Source organism: Brassica rapa, chromosome A07, assembly GCF_000309985.2.
Source record: "Brassica rapa cultivar Chiifu-401-42 chromosome A07, CAAS_Brap_v3.01, whole genome shotgun sequence".
Lineage (NCBI taxonomy): Eukaryota > Viridiplantae > Streptophyta > Magnoliopsida > Brassicales > Brassicaceae > Brassica > Brassica rapa.
The window spans coordinates 5,951,106-5,972,160 of record NC_024801.2 but is presented as its reverse complement, the minus strand read 5'-3'; the positions used below and the strand labels follow the sequence as shown (position 1 = coordinate 5,972,160).

The following is a 21,055-nucleotide window of genomic DNA, read 5'->3' as shown; positions in this document are numbered from 1 at the left end:
GTTTTTCAGGTTGTCGATCGATGGTAGGTGTTTTGGATCGATCGACGACAGTTCCGTACTGTCGATCGATTTCATTCTCAATCTCCATATCTTCTTCTAGTTCTAAGTCTATTGTCTTTTCCTTAGCCGTTTCAGTGGTGGTTTTCCGGTTCTCTTGAGATGGATTTGGGTCAAGATCATTAAGAAGAATAGGATGAAAGTTGCTTTTCCCGGTCTTGTCGGCGTCGTCAGGCTTTCCAACATCTGAATTATTCCTCGTATCTGCTGCGAGGTTTTTCCCGCTGCGCAGCATTACGGCACTGACTTGACGTCTTGGGTTTAGATCAGTTCTTCCGGGAAGACATCCAGCGTCTCTCTTTATGGCAGTTGCAATCTCAGCTACTTGACCTTCTAATTATCGGATTAGTTCTCCTAAAGAATCTGCTTTCTCCATCAATTCTCCGTAAACCATATTTATCTTTCCGTAAAACTCCGATCTTGTCTTACGGTTGCCAGTAAGAGCTTGTCAGATATTGAACCTTTCTCTTCCGGTACGTGATTTTAAAGCAGTGTCATAAGCTTGGGTAAAGCTCTCGACATGAAGCACAGAGTCGGGATCAGAGCAGTTCGTTGCTTCATCCGAATAATCATCGGTGTCAGACAAAGCGTTGTCGTCGATCTGGGCTATATCAGATCGGTGTTTGTTTTGAAGAAAGGAATGAAGGGATTTAAGGAAATTTTTAATTTCTATTAAATCAGAATTGTCTTTTGGACTTGTAGTTTTTTCTATCTCTTCATCCATCTTTTCATAGGATCTTCCCGTTGTCATATTCTTGATAAGGCGTCTAGCTCCTTCGGGATTCCTAGTGATGAAATTTCCATCACTCGCTGTATGGAGTGTGGTTTTATAGCTCAAATTAACACCTCCATAAAAGATGTTAAGAAGTTGTGGTTCTGAATAACCATGATGGGGACATTCAAGTTCATAGCCTCTGAATCTTCCCCAAGCGTTTTTAAATGATTCGCGTGGACCTTGGCGAAATGTAGAAATTTGTTTTCTTACTTCCCAGTAGCGTTCATCAGTGAAAAATTCTCTAAGGAAAGCTCTTCTAATCTCTTCCCAACAAGTGAGTGATCCTGTTGCTAAACAGTTTAGCCACCTGAGGGCTTCTCCTTCTAGGGAGAATGAGAATAGTTTGCAACGATCATATTCATCTGGTATTAATTCTTCCAAAGTTTCAATGTGATCTTGTGGGTGTTCTGGGAGAGATCCACGAAATGGGTTTTGACGAACCATACGGTAGTAATCTCCGTTAAACTTAGATTTATTGGTATCGTCTCCTGGTATTTTAATAGCGGACCTATTGGAATAGGTCCTACCAGGATCAAGGTAGTCTTGTATGGACAATTTTATATCTTCACCTTTAGTTAAGGTGGAATTTTCCTTAACAGGGATTTCAGTCCCCTGTTCAGTTTGGCAGTTTCATTGCTCGTTTGACCATATAGTTCAGTTTGGACTACTTTCTCATTGGCATGCTTGGTAAGAGAAAACTTACCTGCTTCCGGCTGGGCGGTATCGATCGATGTTGGCGACTCCGTATCGGTCGATTCTTCTGACTCATCGTCGCTCGATGGAAACGTGTCACCGTCGAGCGATGGTTGGTCGCGCTCTTTGTTCTCCATTCTTTGTGTCTGAGTAACAGATTAAGAAAGAAAACTTTAGCAAGATTTTTGTAACAAGTCTATACTAAATTCTAAATTAAATCTAATGGTAATAAGAAAGAGTCCCCGACAACGGCGCCAAATTTGATATCACTCAAATTACCCTAAAGAGTGTTACTCTTATCAAAAGAGGTTCAGATGTAGTACTTAGGGATCGAATCCACAGAGATTCTAGGATTACTCAGCAGACTTAAATAATTAGAAATGAAGATAGACTAAAAGGTTTTAATAGTCTTAAAAGCAGTAAATGATAAATCAAAAACAACAGTGATTCAATAGATTGAATTGAAGTGGTTTCAAGATTCGGAAAGCAGCTAGATTCAGGCAATTCTCAGGTATAAAATATATGCACTTAGTTTAGACTAAAGGGTTTAATGGTTCTTGAACTAAACATTGATTTAACCGGATAGGTTATCTTCACTAGATCTCGGATCTCAACTGTCGTACTTTGATCTCGAGAGAGTGTCGATCGATGTGACTTGATGTACATCGACTGATACACCTTTGTAACGATCGACCGACAGAACGATAGTTGCGTCGATCGACGGTTATTCTAGCGAGCTTTGCGAACAGGTTTAACTTGTTCTCTAACCTTCTCAGACCAACTGTCGTTGCGCCTGAGTTAGTTAGATCACGCAAATGGGTTCAGGTATTGAGGAGAAACGGTTAGTTGGACTCAATTAATCCTAAGATCTAAATTGAAGGTGATCAATCTCAATTTTAGCATTAAGTCCATAAGCAATGAAAGAACAATCAAAACACCTTTTTAACAGTCATATTAGCAGTACATAATTTCAACCATGGTGAGAAACCTAAATCTAACAATTGGTTTACTCAAACATATTCATGAGAGACAAAGTCACGATGGTGTGAAATAAACTCAAATGAAACATAGAACACAAATAGAAAGAGTAATAGAAATAAAGGAGTTCAAGATCTTCTCTGTTTTGCAGTTTCAGATCTATCTCTCCATTCCTAAGCTCTCCTAATGGTAGCCAAAATGCTCCTTCTCCAAACCTAGGTCTTTTTGCAAGTGTCTGCTAGAAATGATACAAAACCCTAGTACATATAGCCTAACAGGCGGCTAGGGACTTAAGTTGTAAATAATAGATCTTCTGGGAAATGAAATCTTTTAATTTGCGATTTCATCCGTGTGACTGGGTATCGATCGATGCACATAAATGTATGTCGATCGATGGTAAGTGATTATGATCGACCGATGTTGCTCTTCAAGCGTCGATCGATTTTCCTTGCGTAAAAGCATTCCAAAATGTCCCAAAAGTATCATTTCCTTCCATCAGGTGAATAAACCTGTATTTGCTTTAAAAAGACTCTAAAACATGATTAATACATTTTAAAACCTTTATATACCATGTATAAAAACAGGTGAAAATCATGGTATATCACTAAACCTCGACTCATACGCTGGATTCTACTACTCCAAGAGTTTGACATTGAGATTAAGAATAAGAGAGGAGTAGATAATGGAGTCGCTGACCATCTTTCCCGGATAAGAATAGAGGATGATGTCCCTATAGACGATTTCTTCCCCACAGAGAATGTTGCACACATAGATACATCTTTCGTCGGTCAAATATCTCTCACATCTGAAGATCTATCGATCGATGAGAGAGATGGTATATCGGTCAATTTACGTAGTGATACATCGATCGATGACGAAAATGATGTAACTTCTCAACTCTCGAATAACAAAGATCACGAACCCTCGTCTATTAAAATCAATTTCAATTTACAAGTTAATGTTTCCGGTGATGAGATTAATCATACACCTGAGGAATTATCACAACGGGAGGTAGACGTGATTGGTAGAAACTCGAATAACCGACCCTGGTATGCCGACATAGTTAACTATTTGGCAGCTGAGGTTGAGCCAGACGAACTCAAGGGATATATGAGGAAGAAATTTTTCAGAGAAGTAAGACGCTATCATTGGGATGAACCTTACCTCTATAAGCATTGTTCTGATGGCATATACAGATGATGCGTATCCGAAGCTGAAGTTTCGGACATTATTTACCAATGTCACGGAGCTGATTATGCAGGACATTTCGCTACCTTTAAAACGGTTTCGAAAATCCTCCAAGCAGGATTTTGGTGGCCGACCACTTTTCGCGATGCCCACGCATTTATAACCCAATGTGACTGATGCCAAAGACGTGGAAAAATCAGAAAAAGACACGAAATGGAACAGAAGTTCATTCTTGAAGTTGAAGTCTTTGATTGCTGGGGTATCGATTTTATGGGACCCTTCCCGTCTTCATATGGAAACAAATATATACTAGTCGCTGTAGACTACGTATCCAAATGGGTCGAAGCAGTAGCTTCTCCTACCAATGACGCATCTGTGGTTATTAAACTCTTCAAGAGTATAATCTTTCCAAGATTTGGAGTTCCAAGAGTAGTCATTAGTGACGGTGGAACTCATTTCATTAACAAAATCTTTGATAGATTGCTTAAAAAGAATGGTGTTCATCATAGAGTAGCCACACCTTACCACCCACAAACCAGTGGACAAGTAGAAGTCTCTAACCGGCAAATTAAGGAAATCTTAGAGAAAACCGTAGGAACCTCCAGAAAAGATTGGTCTAGGAAACTAGATAATGCACTTTGGGCCTACAGGACCGCCTACAAAACGCCGTTAGGAACAACACCATTCAACCTCCTTTATGGCAAATCATGTCATTTACCAGTCGAACTGGAACACAAAGCAGCTTGGGCTACCAAACTTTTGAACTTTGATATCAAACCACCTGCAGAAAGGAGACTCATCCAGCTTAACGAGCTTGATGAAATCAGACATTTAGCTTTCGAAAATTCGAAAATTTATAAAGAAAGGACTAAAGCTTATCACGATAAAAAGATCATATCCCGGCACATCGAACCGGATGATCAAGTCTTCCTTTATAACTCTAGATTAACTTTATTTCCTGGAAAGCTAAAATCCCGTTGGTCTGGACCCTTCACCGTAACAAACGTTCAACCCTCCGGAGCTATCACCTTACAAAATGATAAAGGCCAGGAATTTACAGTGAACGGCCAACGAGTTAAGCATTATTGGGCAAAACCACCAGCAAAAACGCCCATGGTGCTGTATGAACCTGATAATTAGCTTAATCACGAAGTCGAGGTAAAGACTTAAAAATTAAGCGCTGAATGGGAGGCAACCCATTTTATTTAAAAAAAAATTAAAAATATATATCTAATAGTAATTTTTATATTTAATAGTAATTTTCGTATTTCTTTTTATTATTAGCATTATTTAGGAGATTTAGAAATTAGGATTTGTCTTTGAAAATGACATCAATCGACGAGGCATCACTGCCATCATTCGATGCAGGCATATCGACGGTGAAAACCCTTATTTCATAAGATATCAGTCTGTTCCTCTTCCTCATTCGCAACCGAAACCGAAAACAAAAACAACCCTTTTCTCTCTGATTTCTTAACGGATTTCGTCCGTTCTTCGCCTTAATCTACTCGATTTTTCACTCTGGAACTGTTAAATCCACTCTCGAAACCAACATTCAAGGTATGCACTCGAAATTTTCAATTTTTTGAAAAATTAGAGTTTTCGTTTTGAGTTGGACTAGAACGCTTGATTTGGTGTGATTGAGAGATGTTTTTGTAGTTCATATTGCTTATCTAGAGTTCCGTTTGTGATTTCTTTGCCTTTTAACTCCTATAAACGCGATTTGGAGTTGAGTGATGTTACAGGTTTCGCGATTCGACATCGGTCGATATGAACTCGTTCGCATCGACCGATGCTCTCTCTTGTTCGATTGTTCCGACTCGACAATATCGATCGATATGCAGTATAACCCACCGATCGATATTAACTTTTATCGACAATACTAACTTTCTTTTATTCTTGGTTTCAGATGAGCAGTTCACACACAAATGCTCGAAACAGAGAAATCAGGTCGAAAAGGAGATTCGACGAGACCAGCAGCTCCAACAACCCATAGCGCCCTCCATGGCCTCGCACCGAAAACACACCCTTCGATGTCGCAGGCTATGATGATCCTAGAGCAGCGATCAACAGTAACGAGTGTCGCCACCGTCCCCTGTCCGGCAACTGGGACGACTTCGACAGCCTCTTCTACAATGCTTGACTGGGAGTCTCTATCGAGCCCACCAAATTCCTCGACCGGCCCATCCTAAAGAAGCTCGGGATCGAGAGAGATGTTCACGATATGATCACACAGCTCGGACTCGGCACCATGCCCTCTCGCGCTTACGACCTCTACCCCGATCTCGTCCGCCAGTTCATGGCCACCGTCGAGGTCACCTACAGGACTTCATCAGCGAGGGTAGCGCGAGATGGTACTTTGACCTTCTTTGCCAGAGGGACACGCTACAGGATCACAATCCCCGAGCTCTGCCGCATCTACGGTTTCGAGGAGAACGTCGCCTCCCACACGGTCCCACCATTCCTACACCTCGAGAGATTCTGGGACATCGTCGGCACAGGAGTTTGGGACACAAACAGGGCCGTGCTATCAGACATCCGCCATCCTGCACTTCGCTACTTCCTACGGCTCTTTGCAAACACACTGGTTTGCAAGATGGAGCCCAACAAGGTCAGGATAAAGGAGCTCACATTACTTTTCTGTGCAGTGAATGGCGTGGTGGATATGGTTGAGTTGGATGAGGACGGCGAAGTGAACCCGCCAAACCTCGGACTGGTCTTTGCCGCGCACTTGGTGGAGTTGAAGAAGAAGCCTTTCAACAGAAAGGGTAAGATGAAGGAGACAGTTGGGAGTCTTCTGACCCAGATTTTCCAGTACCTCGGCATCCGCCTCGACCCTCGCTCTGCCGACCGCGACCACGCCTTCCTCAACGAGCAGCACTTGGTGCACTCGCTATGGCTCGAGGAAGGGAAACTTTGGCGTTTCAGGATCCGCAGTGAGAATCGCCTTCTACCCCTACCGGACAGGAGGATCACTGATTTTGGGAACAGCGTGGAGCAGCTTTGATGCATGCCAGACGAGGCATTTCTCCGCAACCCCCGGAACATGTCGAACAGACCTCCCAGCATTCGCCGCGCCAGAGCTCAGGACGCACAGGCACCGCCGCTCCCCGACTTCCCGAACATACCAGACATCCCCATGCACGACCAGGGAGACTTTCAGAGGTTCGTGGTGGACGCTCTTCGGGCCATCTGGGCTAGAGTGTCTTTTCGGAGCGGGAGAGCTATAGGAGCGCAGGCGCCAGCACCACCAGCAGCGTACAGGGACCCTTCCCCGGAGGACGATGAGGCGACTGACAAGGACACCGACTAGTCCTAATATCTCTATCTATTATCCTCCTATTATGGACTTGTCTCTTTATTTTCTGAACTTGTAGGATTTAAGTTTTTATACTTATATCTTATGTTTGTGAATGCTTATTATTCTTATGCTTGGTTGTCTAACCGAGCTAACATTAGGCAGGAACTTCAAGTTCGAATCCAAGCACATGCAAAATTTCTGTGCTTCGCCATCGATCGATATGGAGAGGATTACATCGATCGATTCTCGGCAAGTAACATCGATCGATATGGAGAGGATTACATCGATCGATGCATAGTGCGGATAGGTACTTCATTTTACTCTAACATTCTCACACATCTAACTTGTTTCTTTTTTTTTAACCTACCCTTGGGCACTTTGCACCGAGACGGTGCAATTTAAGTCTGGGGGAGGTAGTTACTAACACCACTTTCTTGAGTTTTTGTCAAAAATCTTTTCAAAAATAATTTTATTGAGTCGAGAAGGGGATTATGAACTAATGATTTCTACTTGAATGTCTAACCACTTTCTAGCACCACTCTAGATTTATTGATTGCAGATAGTACTATAGATGCTAAAGTGGATCAACCAATCAACTATACACACTTGCTAGCTTGTTAGAAAGAACCAAAGCTAACCTCCAACACTAACCTGACTTCACTGCTTGTCTTGGGGTTTGGTATACATGGGATCGGATTCTTCAGACAAGTCTGGAAGGTAAAGCCTTGTGTAGAATTATATAACACATTTCTCTCTCTAATTTTGACCCTAGATTAGTCAGTAATTAATATTTCTATTCTAAAAATAAAAAATAATAATATTAAAATAATAAGATCTATTGTTTACTTAGGATGAGTCTGAACAGGACTTGGTGGCTAAAACCATTAAGGCTTGATTCATAAAGACTCCAATGAAAGAGTTCGAAACATGACTTGGAGGCGGCAATCTTCAAGGCTCGCTTTCACAAAGAATTCTTGGATATAGGTCAAAAAGAAGTGAACAGAGTTTGGTGGCAACCACCATTAAGTTTTGATTCATGGAAGCCTGTCCAATCTTGGTCACTGATCCTGCAATGGAAGCAGACTTTGACTCAAGAGAGAAATTAGAGAGAGAGAGAGAGAAATTAGGAACTAATTTTTACCTGCAGTTCCAGATACTTGTCTGAAATCCTCGCATCCTATGATCGATACTCCCAAGGTAAAGCTTACACTTTTTACATTGAGAAATGAGGTTGATTGAGGAGATTGATAAGAAGATTAGTTAAGATTGTTGGCTAGATGACTTTGGTTGCTAAGCTAGGATATTGCATAATGTATTTCTGTAATGAGGAACTTTTAGATGTGGAATACAATATTATGGAGGTGATGATTTCCATGTTTCAAATCTGTGAGTCCCTGATGATTTCAACCCTTTTCCAGAGAGACTGTCCGCTGATTTAACTTGAGGACAAGTAAAATGATAAGTCTGGGGGAGTTAATATACCATGATTTTCACCCGTTATTTATACATGGTATATAAGAGTTTTAAGATGTATTAATCATGTTTTAGAGTCTTTTCAAAGCAATTACAGGTTTATTCACATGATGGAAGGAAATGATACTTTTGGGACATTTTGGAGTGTTTTTACGCAAGGAGAATCGATCGACGTTTGAAGAGCAACATCGGTCGATCATAATCACATACCATCGATCGACAAACATACATGTGCATCGATCGATGCCCAGTCACACGAGTGTGATCGCGAATTAAAAGATTTCATTTCCCAGAAGATCTATTATTTGCAACTTAAGTCTCTAACCGGTTGTTAGGCTATATGTACTAGGGTTTTGTATCATTTTAGGAGACACTTGCAAAAAGACCTAGTTTTGGAGAAGGAGCATTTTGGCTACCATTATTAGAAAAGCTTAGGATTGGAGAGATAGATCTGAGACTGCAAAACATAGAAGATCTTGAACTCCTTTACTTCTATTACTCTATCTATTTGCGTTCTATGTTTCATTTGAGTTTATTTCACACCATCATGACTTTGTCTCTAATGAATATGTTTGAGTAAGCCAACTGTTAGATTTAGGTTTCTCGCCATGGTTGAAATTATGTACTGCTAATATGACTATTTAAAAAGGTGTTTTGATTGATCTTTCATTGCTTGTGAACTTAATGCTAAAATTGATATTGATCACCTTCATTATAGATCTTAGGATTTATTGAGTCCAACTAACCGTTTCCCCTCAATACCAGAGCCCACTTGCGTGATCTAACTAACTCAGGCGCAACGACAGTTGGTCTGAGAAGGTTAGAGAACAAGTTAAACCCGTTCGCAAAGCTCGCTAGAATAACCATCGATCGACGCAACTATCGTTCTGTCGGTCGATCGTTACAAAGGTGTATCGGTCGATATACATCAAGTCACATCGACCGACACTCTCTCGAGATTAAAATACGACAGTTGAGATCCGAGATCTAGCGAACATAACCTATCCGGTTAAATCATTGTTTAGTTCAAAAACCATCAAACCCTTTAGTCTAAACTAAGTGCATGCATTTCATACCCGAGATTTACCTGAATCTAGCTGTTTTCCCATTCTTGAAATCACTTCAATTCAATCTATCGTTTCACTATTGTTTTCGATTTATCATTTAATGCTTTTAAAACTATTAAAACCTCTTAGTCTATCTTCTTTTCTAATTATTTATGTCTGTTGAGTAATCCTAGAGTCTCTGTGGATTCGATCCCTAAGTACTACATCTGAACCTCTTTTGATGAGAGTAACACTCCTTAGGGTAATTTGAGTGATATCAGTGGCTTTGTATCCTTTACCGTTATGCGGTTATATATATATATTATGAGTGTTTAAGAGTTTTCTTTGCATGCGCGTTTTTGATTGTCGAGAAAAAAAATATGAGTTGTCATCTCATACCTAAATCTAGTGAATCGTTGTTTTTGTTAGTTCGTACGTAAAAGTGTAGAGTCTTGTGAACATTTAGAAACGAACGGTGAAACATGGTTTAAGATCTCGTATCAATTTTAGATATCATGTCTTGAGATATTAGAGACCAGAGTGCTGAGTTTAGGGCAAGACCTAGGTTTACTCCTGGATTTAGGGGGTGCGATGACTAGTTCGACTTACGTATCCCGTTTCAGTTTCATCCTGGTTCCAAACAGATGTAAAGTCCGTGATATATTCTCGGCTTATACGACTTGTTTGGTTGGAACCGAGCATCTCTCCAAAGGAAATTTCCAAGCCTCCTGGAAATGCTGACCAAGATTTCGGATTTCTTTTATAGCCCTATAATCCTTTTGTCGGATGTTCGAGGACCAATTCTTCTTGAGACAGAGGTCAGGATGCGTTTGTTTAAGACGGCTGATATGTTCGACGGGGCCAATCGATGAACATGATGTAATGGTGGTTTAAAATTTTATAGCCGCGTTTGGACTGTTCTTTTGTCTTTTTAGACGCATTGTCCTGAGATTTTTCCGCGACATCTCGCTATATCTCGACATTTCGTCTTAAAGAGGTGTGTTGATTTTTACTAAGTGCTGCAAATTTCTCGCAGTTTAGAGTCTGGTATGATTAGGATTGTTTATGCAAGATAGAGAAGTTTTTGTATTATTGTAAAAGTTTTTAAAAATATGAAGTACAACAATGCATATTTTAAGAATATGGGAGTATACACGTCTGTGTATACGTACCCACTCCCCCCCCCTTTTTCGAGAGGGGGATAGCTGAACTCGCATTTTGGCGAGCTGCCTACGTACCTCTTTTGAGAATCAAGCCATCTCGTAGTTCTGTTTTGGCCGCGAAAAGGTTTACTTGTTTTCGGCGGTCGCGTCGATTGTTTCAGTCATTCTAACTTTAGATGGGTTTACAGCCTTTTCCAGGTTTGTCTCCTCCGGTTGGTGAAGGCATCAGGACTAGCATGCTGCTGTTTTAGGTCCGTCACCGGGGATGATGTTGCATCATCCTTTTTTGAAGCGTTTTCAGCCAGCTGCTGAGTTATCTTCGCTCGTTTCAGTTTTGCTGTCTCTGTGATTTGTCTCAGCTTATGTTCAGCGAGAAAACAAAGCCGTGACTGCTTCTGGCATCCCCAGATTGCAGCAATTCCGTTTTGGGCTGGGAATTTGACGCGCAGGTGAGGGTAGATGGGAATGCCTTCATAGCGTTGAGCCAATGAGTTCCCACGATGACATTGTAGATGGCTTGATGATCAACCACTGCAAAGTCGACTATCTTCGTTACCTCTTTCGCCATGACTGGACCCGAGGGTCATTGATGTTGTGCCTGAGAAACCAGTTAGTGGTTTCGGTACGACTTCGCCGAGATTGATGTTCATCCTCTTAAGGGTGTCGCGGAAGATGACATTGACCGTGCTTCTGGTGTCCACAGGGATTCCATTGACTTCCAGGTCTCGGATGACAAGGTCTATGATGAGTGGATCACAGTGAGGCTGCTCTATCCTGCCAGTTTCTTCTTCCTCGAAGATGATTGCACTGTTCTGAATGTCTCGGGGTGGGGACCAGGTCGGCCAGTTCGCACTTGTTTCAACTTCACGCTGGTAAGCCTTGATGGCCGAGTCCGTATAGTTGCAGTACTGTGATCCTCCGATGATCATGTTTACCCTGTGGCGATTGCTGACGTTACGCTTGTCGTCTTGCCTCCTTCCGCGCTTATCTCCCGATTGGTTTCCTTAAGGAGGAGCTTTCAGGGGTGAACTTTTGTCAGTCTTTGGGGGATGATCCGTCTCCTTGACGCTAGTGATTTCGGAGAATTCCCCGGACTTTATAGTTGATTGTGGAGTGCCCTTGGGTCTGATGGAACTCGCAGTAGGTGTTTTCGTCGTAGTTGGGATTTTGGGTCCATGTATTGCCCGAAGTCTTACCCTTCTCCGAGTTGATCGCGTAATTATGCGCTCCCTGGAGTTCTTTCCCCTCATGATGGACGTACTAGTCGTTATGAGAGCTTTTCTTCTTGGGCTTTTGGTCTGCGTCCTTCGAAGACGATTTCGTCGGCTTATGCTTTTACGACAGGACTCTCGTCTCTACTTCGATGATAATGTAGTCGGTTGCCCTGTGAAGAGCATCCTGGATCATAGACGGCTTGTCGTGGGTTATCTACTTTTTGAATTTCGACTTGTACCAGAGCGTCTTTCGGGGCGCTTCAGTGGCTACCTTGTCGCTTATTTCGCTGAGAAAAATTAAATTTTTATGATTATATTGGTAATAATTCAGCAAAAGGGGGATTATTCCGAGCGGCGAACCCGAGCTGGTCTAGTAAAAGATCCGCTACAGAGCGAATACATTTATTTTGGACATAACCAGCTTGAACTTGCTTATGAAATCTCGGAGAGGCTTGTCTTCCCTTTGGGAAAGGCGCCATAGGTCGACGTCAGAGGTTTCTCTATCTATGAACATAGAGTAGTAATTGAGAAACTCCGATGTGAGCTGGAAAAAACTTCCGATAGAGTTCCGCTTAAGGCAGGAAAACCACTCGAGAGCTGCCCCTTCCAAGTTTTTGACGAAAAGGCGACAATAGCCAGCGTCTCTCTTGCTTTCTCTGAGTCTGGCGCACCCCATGGTGATCTGGAAGGCTTGCAGATGCGCATTAGGATCGGTTGTGCCGTTGTACGTTGGCACTTTGATCTTCCCCGGATCAGAAACCTTGGTTTCGGCGATGCGAGCCGTGAAGGGCGTTTTTCACGCTTCCTCCAGCAACTGGTCGATTTCAGGGGCGGTGTTAGTAGCATGATGGATATGGGATTTCATGGCCTTTACTTTTGCAGCAGTCTTTTTTATGTAATCGCGAAGATCGCGAATATCTGGATCCCCACCCCATGCCTTTCGAGCCTATCGGCGTCTGCTGTGAGTAATTTCGGCCTGCTCTTCAGCCAACTTCTCCTGCTTAACCTAGAAGATATGTTCTTCTTCTTCGGTCATGGGCTTTCTGAACGGAGAATCTTCCCGAGCCGTCTGCATCTTCTTCCGTATCATCGGATGGATCTCTGGGATCCAAGTTGACATGTTCGACTTCGTCGATCCATGTATCCTTTATTGGAGACAAAAGGGGTTTTCGGGGTCCCTTCCTTTGGCAGGAGATGTTTCGCTAGGGTTTTGCCCTGTGGGATGTTCCCGCAAAGTTTCAGCCATGTCGTGTGGGGCGTGAAGTCGAGTCTTCCTCCACGAATCTTTGTTGATACGCGGGGAACGACCGCTTATGGCCTTGCTGTTAAGGTGTTGACCTGTTTAGTCAAGGTGTCCACGAGCTTATCTTGTTCTTCCGACCTTTTTTCATAGGCGGAGAACATCTTTTTAAACTCCTCGAGAGTCGCGGCGTTGGCTGCTTCGTTTGCCGCATAAACGTCTGCTGCTGGAGTGTTCTGACCATTGTTGCCTCCTTCGTTGAGAGGAGTTAGCATGGCGTTTGAGTCGTCGCCTGCTATGTCTGATCAAGCGTGTTGTGGCTGTGAGTTAGATTGATCCGTAACCCCCCCCCCCCTCCTTCTAGCGCCAAACTGTGGGAACTGAAATTCACACCATCGATTTCCGTTTAAATTAAGAAAGTTAGGAAAACCCTAATTTCCCAGAGGTCCCGAATATCTGCTAAACCACACGCCAAGCAATCAGAATACGAAAGTAAAGACGAAAAAAAAAAAGAAATCGTAGAAAAGATTCCTAGTTCCGGATTCGCGTATGAGCGTTACAACAAGGTAGAAGCCTCGGCTATGAGAGCTGTCGGCGAGATTCCTAGTTCTAACAACCTAAGACAGCAAAACCTAGTTAAGTCGCAGCTCGAAATAACAAAAATAAAAAGTTGCCTAAATGCTCTAAGTTCTAAGTTCGCTCTGAAAAAGTCCTCTCCTTTGTGCCTTGTTGGGGTCAAAATCGGTCACGACGGAATCAATGTCTGAAAGTCCGTAAAAATCAGCATAAACGTTTTTACGAAAAGTAATCTTCGTAAAGATATCTTTACGAAGAGCCTTGCAGTAAAAATCTCGTCCAAATCTCAATCGAACCACTAAATACCGATTGTCCGAAGGCAACGGACATGTATCCAAATCGGCCGCGGACAAGCTCAAGTATGGAAATCAGACCGCGGACAAGCCAAGCTCGATCGATACGCGGCGACCAAGCATGCACACAGCTCGGTCGCTACATAGCGATCGAGCTCGAGCCAAGCTCGGTCGCTACGTAGCGACCGAGCGTCCGTCTCGCTCGGTCGCTACGTAGCGATCGGGCTCGAGCCAAAGTTCGGTCGCTGCGTAGCGACCGAGCTCTTCCGAACATCGGTATGACACCAGTCCATGCATTCTCGTCAAACCTTAAAATGCTATCTCCCGAAGACCGTAGCGAGCTCAGTCTATGTTTTCCGCTATTCTAAATCATCGATCAAACTTCGCGGATTAGAAACTGCGGAAAGTTCTTTCTTTGTCGAAAGAAATCGTAGTAAAATCTTCGAGTCGGAAGACGGCCCAAAGGGACCTAAAACACGACTCGAGGCCCATCCTGCGATTTCTTAACCAAAGGCCCGTAAACCACAGCCTGGTTTACCCTTGGTCCACAAGGAAGGATAAATGTCAAGTTTCCGCGGATAAATACGGAATTTTTGAAGATAGTTGTGAAAATCGGGAAAAATGGAATATCTCCATTTTTACGCTATGACGGCTTTAGGGCAGAAGAGTAAAAGCGTAAACCGACCTTGGAGCTAGTATATAAGGAGTCCTAGGCGAGGAGCATGGGGGAGAACTTTTTAGATTCGGAATTCTCTGCACTTAGAAACTTTAGGCTTATTCTCGACAAGTTCGGTTTCTATGACTGGCACTCAATTACTAGACGAACTCGCCCAGGCAGTTCGATCTCTTGTCCAACTCTATCAATTGAACTACGTTCGGCTTGATCCTCGAAAGGGGTACGTAGGCAGCCTTTAACAAGGTTCAGTCCGAAATCAATCAAAAACCTTTTATGTATCTTTTTCGTCTTTTGTTATCGAGCTGCGACTCAACTAGGTTTGAGCTTTTAGACCGCTAGAACTAAGTAACTCGCTGACAGCCTTTGCGGCCAAAGCTTTTATGATCTCTTGTAATGATCGCAACGCTCTTACGCGGACTCGAAATAAGATCTACTGTTTTCTCTAAACTCGTTTGTTATCTTTTCATGATTTCCGCATATACTCGGTCACTTGTCGTTGGCTCTCGCCGAGATCCGGGACATCTGGAAAATTAGGGTTTTCCTAGTTTCCTTATTTAAACGGAAATCGACAGTGCGAATTTCGGTTCCCACAGTTTGGCGCTAGAAGGAGGGGGGGGGGGGTAACGGATTATTCTTACTCATGGCCACAAAACGCTTGATCGAAACGATGTTTGGATATATGAAAGACAAACTCGCTGCACTGACTGCTCCTATGGCCAACGCTTACGCAAACACCGTAGTTTTCAACAAAATCGATAACTTAGTCGCGACCTTCCGCCACAGGAAGAGCACAAAAACAAGCTCGCGATTTCTCCCTGTAAACACGAAGGGAAACGATAAATCTTATCAAAACCCCGTAAAGAAATCTCGATGCGTAAGGGTTTTACCAAAACACGTTTTCCGAAAACATTTCGGAAGGATAAAACTTGTTCTCCCAAAAAAACCGCTGAAAAACCCCTACGTTAATCGCGGAAAAAGAAAACACAACAAAACGATTACACAGCTCGGTCGCTACGTAGCGACCGAGCACGCACACGGCTCGGTCGCTACGTAGCGACCGAGCACACACGCTGCTCGGTCGCTACGTAGCGACCGAGCACGCACGCTGCTCGGTCGCTACGTAGCGACCGAGCACACACGCTGCTCAGTCGCTACGTAGCGACCGAGCACGCACACGGCTCGGTCGCTACGTAGCGACCGAGCACACACGCGGCTCAGTCGCTACGTAGCGACCGAGCACACACGCGGCTCGGTCGCTACGTAGCGACCGAGCACGCACACGGCTCGGTCGCTACGTAGAGACCGAGCACACACGCTGCTCGGTCGCTACGTAGAGACCGAGCACACACGCTGCTCGGTCGCTACGTAGCGACCGAGCACACACGCTGCTCGGTCGCTACGTAGAGACCGAGCACTCACGCTGCTCGGTCGCTACGTAGCGACCGAGCACACACGCTGCTTGGTCGCTACGTAGCAACCGAACACGCACACGGCTCGGTCGCTACGTAGCGACCGAGCACACACTCTGCTTGGTCGCTACGTAGCGACCGAGCACACACGCTGCTCGGTCGCTACGTGGCGATCGAGCACACACGCTGCTCGGTCGCTACGTAGCGACCGAGCACGCACGCTGCTCGGTCGCTACGTAGCGACCGAGCACGCACACTGCTCGGTCGCTACGTAGCGACCGAGCACGCACACGTTGCTTGGTCGCTACGTAGCGACCGAGCACGCACACACTGCTCGGTCGCTACGTAGCGACCGAGCACGCACACCGCTCGGTCGCTACGTAGCGACCAAGCTCAAGCCAACTCTCCACTCGCTACGTAGCGACCTGTAAAGCCTCAGAAAGGTCCTCTTTTGGGTTCTCTTTTGAATCCTCATCGAAACGCTTTTCGTTTCGTCTCAATCAAAGTTTCCGTTGAGATTTTACGACGAAAACAAGTAGGACTCTTCTTGGCTTGCTTCCACTCGCTACGTAGCGACCTGTCAGACCGTCAGTCGCTACGTAGCGACCTGTAAGGCCTCAAAGGGGTCCTCTTTTGCGTTCTCCTTTGAATCCTCATCGAAACGCTTTTTGTTTCGTCTCAATCGGAGTTTCCGTTGAGATTTTACGACGAAAACAAGTGGGACTCGTCTTGGCTCCCTTCCACTCGCTATAGCGACCGAGATGACATCCTCACTCGCTATAGCGACCTGTCAGGCCTCAAAGGGGTCCTGCTTTGCGTTCTCCTTTGAATCCTCATCGAAACGATTTTCGTTTCGTCTCAATCGGAGTTTCCGTTGAGATTTTTAGACGAAAACAAGTGGGACTCGTCTCGGCTCCCTTTCACTCGCTATAGCGACCGAGATGACATCCTCACTCGTTATAGCGACCTGTCAGGCCTCAAAGGGTTCCTCCTTTGCGTTCTCCTTTGAATCCTCATTGAAACGCTTTTCGTTTCGTCTCAATCGGAATTTCCGTTGAGATTTTACGACGAAAACAAGTGGGATTCGTCTCGGCTCCCTTCCACTCGTTATAGCGACCGAGATGACATCCTCACTCGTTATAGCGACCTGTCAGGCCTCAAAGGGGTCCTCCTTTGCGTTCTCCTTTGAATTCTCATCGAAACGCGTTTTGTTTCGTCTCAATCGGAGCTTCCGTTGAGATTTTACGACAAAAACAAGTGAAACTCATCTTAAACTCCTTGGCTTGTTTCTGCTCACCCTACCTCCATCTTTGCGTTCACTTTCGAATCTCGATCGAAACGTCTCTTGTTTCGCCTCGATTGAAGTTACCATTGAGACTTTATGATATAAAAAAAAAAAAAGCCGCAAAGACCTATTTTCTCGCATGGATTCAGATTAATCGTATAAAACGGCAACGGTTAACTTAACACCTTAGCCGCCTTAACTATACAATTACGTTGAACCTTTTTACAAAAATTGACGTCTTATCTAAGGAGAAGATAACAGTCTAGTTCGGAAGATAAATGTCAAGTTTCAAAGGATAAACACCAATATCGGAAATGGCGAACATACACGAGAATAGGAAACGGAAATGAGCACGCAAAACTGAGAAGGGACAAAACTGCATTTTCGAGAGAACTAAGGTATTTCCGACTTGAAATTTTTGAAATCAGACTTGGAATTTTCGTAGGAAATTACTTTGAGGCTGCCATAGAACTTTAGGGAACGTAAAACCTAGGCGGATAGTCTAGCGAACTAAGTTTTAAGCGATTTTTCCTGTCTCGATATATTGTTCCATAATTATTCATCCAGATCTTGCAAACCGATCTGAACTCTCCGAAAGTCGAGAAACAATCGCCACGCATATCAAGCTCGCTTCCTAAAGAGAGAAAAAGTTAGAGACATGAACGTCGTCTTAAAACCGATTCGTTTCTGGCAATTTTCTCGGAACCGACATATCCCAAGTCGTCAACGTGGAAAACAACCAAATCACAGTCCAAGCGTCGTCTATAAATCGTCCCGAATTATCGATCATTCCAAACATCAGAAGAGAAAACGTACACACCCCTTCAAAGTATCGGTTCAACCGTTTTCTTTCGTAAAAAAAGGGGGGGAGTAGGTACGTATATTATACTCGTATACTCCCAAACTTCAAAAAACTTCTGCAAATCGTCAAGAATAGGCAAACGACAATCTTAATATTCGTCTAAACGCTAGCAACATATCCAGACGATCATGAACATAATCTCAAAAACTATACATCATTTCTTGTCGCAATCATGCGTACAGAAAACTTGTACCAATATCAAACTGAAACTCGACGATTAGCCAAAGTATTGAAGCCTTTTCCGGCTTCAGAAAGCCAGTTTCGTTTTAAAAATTTCTACGAGAAATCTTCAATCACCAAAGCATTTTTTTTTTCAGTTTCCGTTGTACCAAGTAAGTCACGGAAAAGCATCGAAAACATTTGCGACGAAGAAAACTCGAGAATATATGTAGCATCGTGCACATTAAAAGGAGTACTTTCCTCCCGATGGTTAGCTAGATCCACTTCTGGTTGACCAATTCTTTCAAGAAACGAATGTGTCATGAGAATCCTCTCGAAAAACCTATGAAAAACGTTCCGCGACTAGATCGTATTGAAATTAACTTTGGTAATACTCCATGGGTAACTCCAAGCAACTTTCACCTAAGATCAAAATCACAGCGGGAACGTTTCTCGTAGAACCCGCAGAAACAATGCTACTTTGACATATGTATACATATCACTGATTTACGACCTTCGTAAAATCGGTTATATGAGATGATAAATTATCGTATAGCCCACAGTCGGAAATCATATGATAAATTCTTCGTAACGAAACTAAGTCCTAACAACCAAACGGTTAACGAAAAATCTAAACTTTTCGAAAATTGACCAAGTTCAATACGCTCCACAATTCACTTTAAGCCCGCAACGTTTTAACCATAATACGCGGCATGTAAGGAAAAATTCATAACAAAGCTTCTAGAGCTATATGAAACATCCTAAAAAATGCACGAAATACATCTCGGAAGGCCAACACTTCACAAAGCACTATGAAGGAAAACGCTTGTTCCCATGGACAAATTTACACGACACCTCAGTCATAATTCATCGATCGCAAATAAAACTATTAGCATCCAAACATGAACAACAATTTTGGCTGCGAACATTCGTAGTCAAACTAGAATGTTTTTCAAACGCATGGCTAAGACTAAACCCTTGCAACATCGCGAAATATCTTCAAGCCCGCGAACATTTCAAGCACGAAACGTGGCATACGAAAGAATAACAAATCTTCAGCATCGCGAGACGTCGCAGACGCTTGAAGATTAGTTCTTTGACGAAATTTCCTTCCTCGATATAAACACCTTCATGGAAGACCAAACAGTCATACGCACTAACATCTTCTCAAAAAATATTCTTCGCGAAGACTCGAAACGGTATTTTTTACCATTAAGTTTGTTGCTGATCACAACAAACTCTCAACGTCCTAAACAGACATAGCCATCTCACGAAGATGACTCTCTTACATCCGACACAAGGATAATAGCACTATAAAAGAAATCCGAAATTTTGGTCCAGCACTTCCGGTCTCCGGAGAGATGCTCGATTCGTATCAAACAAGTCGTATAAGCCGAGAACCTATCGCGGACTTTAAATCGATACGAATCAGGAAGAAATCGCAACAGGAAAAACGATAGCCGGCCAGTCACCGCACAATCCTTAAACCGAAAGTAAACCTAGGTCTTGCCCTAAACCCAGCGCACTGGTCTCTAAAATCTCTAGGCATAGTATCAAACACCCTGATACGAGATCCCAAAATTTGTCTCTTTGCCAATATTCGAACGTCTTCAGAAATTCCCGCAAGTTTACACACTGCGGAAAACTCTCGAAACAGATTATGGATATGACAATTCACACAGAGTTAGATAACGAGACGAGAACTCGTAGTCTTCCCTCTACACCCATACAAAATGCCATCGGCAGCAACACGCCTTATAACCGCTACATAAAAACTAGACCATAAAGGTCCTACTGGAAAACTAGTCATAAGAACCTTAACTCCAAGACGAACTACGAAAGGCTTGATCCCTTCAACAAGGGTACGTAGGCAGCCGTCATAAGGCGCAGCCCCAATCTTATCGCGTTTTCTACTTTTAGGAGAGCGAGAAGATCACTTACCACAGACCTTTTCAACCATTAATTCCGCCTAACTCACCTAACTTGCCTAACTTGCCAAGCCACTCGCTAGAACCTCACGCTAGAAACTCATGGTTCTAACGAGCTGGGGGGCTAACTGTTGGGGTCAAAATCGGTCACGACGGAATCAATGTCTGAAAGTCCGTAAAAATCAGCATAAACGTTTTTACCAAAAGTAATCTTCGTAAAGATATCTTTACGAAGAGCCTTGCAGTAAAAATCTCGTCCAAATCTCAATTGAACCACTAAATACCGATTGTCCGAAGGCAACGGACATGTATCCAAATCGGCCGCGGACAAGCTCAAGTATGGAAATCAGACCGCGGACAAGCCATGCTCGATCGATACGCGGCGACCAAGCATGCACACAGCTCGGTCGCTACATAGCGATCGAGCTCGATCGATGCGAGTTCATCGACATCGGTCGACACCATTGGGATCCGCCGAGACTCATGGAGCTTTCGATTTCGAAATCTCCTTCCTCAAGCTTTTCATTTCTCACCACTTGCCAGAAATCATCATCTATGATGGCATTTACGTGGTGTTTTCCTTTGTCGGCTCCTGCCTCTCTAGCGAAAGCTTCTTGCCTCTTTATAGTCTCGCCCGTCTGAATTACTTGGGTTTCAATTTTTCTCACCTGAGTCCCTAAGGTCTCGATTTTGGTGTTCAGATTGTTGTAGGCGGAGTCTATTTTACCGTTGAAATCCA

At 43.5% G+C, this 21,055-nt stretch overlaps 1 protein-coding gene across 1 annotated transcript in view; it reads left to right on the top strand.

The window, feature by feature from the left end:
- LOC117126544 overlaps nt 1-21,055 on the top strand; it is a 391,277-nt gene that overhangs the window by 39,358 nt on the left and 330,864 nt on the right. The gene's annotated exons all lie outside the window — the stretch shown is intronic.